This window comes from Halichondria panicea, chromosome 1 (genome assembly GCF_963675165.1).
Source record: "Halichondria panicea chromosome 1, odHalPani1.1, whole genome shotgun sequence".
Classification (NCBI taxonomy): domain Eukaryota; kingdom Metazoa; phylum Porifera; class Demospongiae; order Suberitida; family Halichondriidae; genus Halichondria; species Halichondria panicea.
Genome location: NC_087377.1, coordinates 2,144,596 through 2,149,425, shown reverse-complemented (window position 1 = coordinate 2,149,425; position 4,830 = coordinate 2,144,596). Strand labels below are relative to the sequence as shown.

The 4,830-nt window shown below is 41.0% G+C and overlaps 2 long non-coding RNA genes across 3 annotated transcripts; one reads left to right on the top strand and one right to left on the bottom strand.

Annotated features, from left to right (window-relative positions):
- On the bottom strand, positions 1–2,274 carry LOC135333152 (uncharacterized). 2 transcript variants are annotated; one of them, XR_010393762.1, is made up of 5 exons: positions 2,233–2,274; positions 1,993–2,076; positions 1,396–1,505; positions 1,250–1,335; positions 1–418 (listed from the first exon to the last, which is right to left on the bottom strand). It is a non-coding gene; the product is annotated as an uncharacterized LOC135333152 (long non-coding RNA). The 2 variants fall into 2 exon arrangements; XR_010393761.1 differs by lacking the exon at positions 1,250–1,335.
- Positions 2,275–2,982: 708 nt separating this feature from the next.
- On the top strand, positions 2,983–4,830 carry LOC135330787 (uncharacterized). Its single transcript, XR_010392871.1, has 3 exons — positions 2,983–3,346; positions 3,402–3,555; positions 4,662–4,830. It is a non-coding gene; the product is annotated as an uncharacterized LOC135330787 (long non-coding RNA).

The window sequence follows — 4,830 nt, the reverse complement described above, 5'->3', positions numbered from 1 at the left end:
TGACAATCAGAAATTTAAATGATAATAATCATTATGGTGTTGTACAGAATTGAAGTGGTAGCTAGCTATAATTTATGCTATAATTATAGTGTGAGGAATTAAACAAGTTTTATCTCTAATACATGTAACTAGTTTATGGTCTAGCCTCGGTCCCAGGCCGATTTTTTTTTAATAGAACGAAGTTGAAAAATACTAGTAGGCGACCTAGCGTTCAATTGGAGACGGATCGGCCTGGGGTCGAGGCTAAGTTTCGTCCTGTGGATTGTTTGTGCTTTTCTTGAGACATTGTTCATGTTCTGTTAGATGTCTTAATAGGACCTAGCCTCGATCCCAGGCTACTCTTCAATCCAAGGCCTGTGAAGGAGACTAGATAGGACCATACTAAAGATTCCTCTTGCTCCATTATTATGGGCTGCATCTGCACAAAGACAACACAAGTCTATCATGACAAACAGTAGCACATCAAATATTAGGTATAAATATAGCTTCAGTCCATGTGCTATTAATAGTACATGCCCTAACAATGTAGCCAAGCAGAGCTGCTAATTGACCTCAAGGTGTAGATATAGTGGTAATGTAGAGCCCTAGCTCCCACTGTGTACATGTACACTGTAGCTAGTGGTTGACTGGGTCTCATGTGGTGTGAGACATAATGCACTTGTCAATCTAATGCCCCCCCCCCCACGGATAGGTTGGGATTAGACCAATCACATGATCTACCCCTACCTTTGGGCATGTTATCCCCTGGTAGCCCCTAGTACAACATGGGGGTTATGTGGGATTAGACCTGTATCACACTATAGCTATTTCTTCATGGCGAGAAGATAACAAATTATTTGATTGACATCATGTGAAGATCTTAAATTGATCTTTGACCCAATGCATGCATCAGGTGATCTGTCTAAGTCCCCTATAGGTATAGGGGAGCAACTTCAAGTCTACTAATCCCCACCTACATGTATCCCGGTAGGGGGGAGGTGGGGCATTACTTTGACAAGTGCATAATAACTCAAACCACCTGCGTGACAATACATGACCACAATAGAGAGAATTCATAATTGTAGCGTATAATTATATAGTTGGTAATTTTCGTGGGGTGACAAAAACGTTACCCCGAAAAAATGGAACGCATGCAATGCAGTGCACGTAATGAAGCTTATCATAATTATCACCCGCTATACGGAATACAGCCCAGGCAAGGACTTTCCCCAAATTAGATTAGCTTATCAAGCTCTGTATATGCACTCACTTCTAAATTCAATCAGCTTAATTATATAGCTACTCAACCATGCAGGGACACCCTGTTCTTTGCTGTGCATGTGAGGGGAGGAGTGACTGTGTCAAAGAAAGAGGGAGAGAGTGGGAAAATAAACGTTCAATATCCCAAACGCTTACTCAGGATCCATGATAGCAGAGAAGGCTTTAAAGCTGAACTCTGCGCTGACACTATTCTTCCCCCCTACTGTGCGGAATATCTCTCTGACAGCTTCCATTTGCCGCGGAAACTGCAATAAGTACATTGAAAATGAATTAACATTATACCTAATCCTCAAGATAATTATAATTGAACGGACACGTTTTTGGGGAGCAATGTTTTGGCCATTATACAGTGGCGGGCACCTTGACTGTAGTCATTTGGGAAATAAAAAAAATTACATGGAAAGCTATAGCTAGGGATGGTATGACTTTTATTACACGCTTATTGCATTGACAACGTTACATACATTTCACTTGTACATTCCTTTGTTTATTGCCCCACCCACTGACACCACCATCCTTTTTGTTTTTAGGACCTAGACTTCATATCACATGTACAGTTGGCCTTTCTTGTCTTAGCATTGTAAAACTTCGATTTAAGGTGACCCTTTAAACACTTGGGCATTTCGCCCATATTATAGTACCATGTACATTAAAACCTACTTTTGCAAACATAATTTAATATTTAAAAGTGTCGCCTTAAATCGAGGTTTTACGGTATACTAATTTTTTAACCTTGTTCGGCTGTGAGCTCATCTTTGAAAGCAACGATGTAACTGTCGCTTATCTTAGACGGGGAGTCATCTGCCAATAGTGGAGCTGTGTGTGTGTGGGTGTTTGTGTGTGTGTGGGCGTTTGTGTGTGTGTGTACGTGTGTGGGAGGTATGAGAATACTTGTAGGCTATGGCATAGGTATACATAATCTATAGCTAGCTTGACATAAAATTATGCACACACGTACGTACACATACTTACCCAAGTTAGACATGTTGTGCTGGCCGGCCAGATAATTCTTTATTATTATGAGTCGGGTTTTCCCCTAGATCTAAAACAGGGGTGGGGCTTGTAATTGTCTGCATGCCAATGCATTAGAAAAAAAAACCGTTTGCTACTGCCTAATGAAAGACAGTAGGAGGCTGTTGCCTAATGCATACCTGTACACTGTTATATTATTATTATGTCGTCATAATAATAATATCAGTATAATTCCTGCAACTATCCAATTTCTAACCCCAGTTGCTCCCTACAAGGCTCTTAGTATACACCCCATAAATCTCACTTTTCTTATAAGTATACTAATACTCAGGTTTTTCACACAATACCTTCATTACCTTCCCACATGCATCCTCCCACCCATAATTGTTCACCTCTTCTCTCATGCAGGTGAACTATAAAAATGGTGGTGGTCTCAACAAAATGCTCGGGCACAAGAAATAAAAAGTTATAATAATTATCTACGTACGTGTACATGATTGTTGCTCTCTTATATATAATTATATAATTATGACAAAACGAACTATAATAATTATTATTAGCAAAGCAATGAATTGTTCGGAAAAAAACCCGTTTGCTACGGCCTAATGAAAGACAGTATAGGACTGCTGCCTAATGAAAGGTAGTAGGGCTGCTACCTAGCAAAAAAAACAAAAAAAAACAAACACCTACCTAACAAAAAAAAAACTATCACAATGAAAGACTACAGGAGGGCTGTGATCTAATGAAAGACTACAGGAGGGCTGTTGACTATCACAATGAAAGACTACAGGAAAGTGAGATACGGCCGGTTTCCCTGCCACCCACCTACAGCTCCGGAGCCCCGGTTTATAACCCACACGCTACATGGGTGAACTGCAACAAGTCAATAACGTAGGAGGAAGGGAATCTTTTAGCCTCGATCCCAGGCCGCACTGAAGATGAGGCCTTGTAAACACCAATAGGACACTAGATCTAGCTAGCTAGGGCATCTTGTGCATCATATACTCTCTGAGCTGACAATATAACTTGGGTATCATCAAGTACAGTGCTAAGTGGAGGGAGTTGAATATACAGCAATGAAAGGAACAGAGAAGAGGCCTACAGATTCAAGGTGGTAGGTATTAGAGTCGAGTATAAATTAATACCTGGTATACCCGTACCTCCTCTAGCTCTCTTCGGAAAGTATCGTGTGTGTGGCCGACTGGTGTCAGTTCTCAGTGAGCACCCCCTCAAGTCTGGCCCCTCAAGTCTGGGGGTTAGGTTGTGAGGTTCATGGCTTGCCTGCATGCTGTGTTTGACTGGAGAGGATCGAAGGAGCAGAAAGTAAGATTTTTAATGTCGCATTCTAAATGGAGGTAAATGTATAGCCACACCCTAGTCTTGATTCCATGCCCACTGGAAAGGCATAAGTTTTGAGATCGAGGCAGTTAGACTAGGTACTAGGTGTATACCTATACCTCCAATTAGATGCGAATAATTTTTCACCTCCAAAAAAAGCAACCTCTGGCAGAGGTCTTAAAAGTGTCACTTTAAATTGAGGTCTTATGGTAACTGTATTTAGACCAAGCAGGACCAAACACAGTATATTGCTCTTGTCAGCCTTAAATGTGTTTGGAACGTCCAATAATGGTGTTTTTAGGTCCGTGATTTATTTTAGGCTAAATTGTCCATAGCGTGGGCTATAATTATAATTATTATAAATGGGTGCATGTACTTTTCAGAGTTTTATAGCTAAATTTGAGGTTGTACTACCAAAGGCGTATAAAAGAAGAGAGGGCATACAACTCCACTATCGGTACACGTAGCTAGCAGAGTTCAAACGTGGGCGGAGGAATGTGTGCATTTGCATGAAGTGCTAAAAATAGAAATTTCTATTTTTAGCATTTCATGCACAGTCCTGCACATTCATCTGCCCCCGTAAAACTCTGCTCATATAGGAGTTGCATGCCCTCTCTTCTGTTATACGCCCTTGGTACTACCAGGAGCCCATAAAGAGAAGGAGCGGCTAACTTCAACGTATACTCGGGGATCACATCTCGTAATTGCCGATGAAACCGCACTTCCTTGTATGGAAGCGACTAAGTGCTTGCAAACCGCATCCCTGCATTGCGTATAACATGTGTAGGGATTCAACCACTTAGTGACCCTGCATATATGGAAATGCAGTCATAACCAATTACGAGATGTGATCCCCGTAGTTAGCCGCTCTTTCTCTTTATGGGCTCCTGGTACTACGAACAACTGATTTCAAAGAGTTGGGATACCGTCCCTCACAAGGTGAAGGAAACGTGCACCTGGTCAATATTAATTAGTCAATACCTTTATTAACTGAAAATTGATTATTTTATTTATTTATTATTTCTATACACATCACACCCTCCTCCTATATTGTTTGCATGGTAACCTCTCTCTATCTCTCTCTCTCTCAGGTGAACTAAAGAGAAGTCGCAGTTAACAAGATAGCCAGCTGCTGGGATGCCACGAGGGAACGAGAGATCAGTTCTCTGAAGTCCATAGTCTTGAACATTTGAAACAATCAACTATTAGTCTTGTAACAGTTGTGTATCACATGCACCCTCTCTTGCTTTAAATAATTCA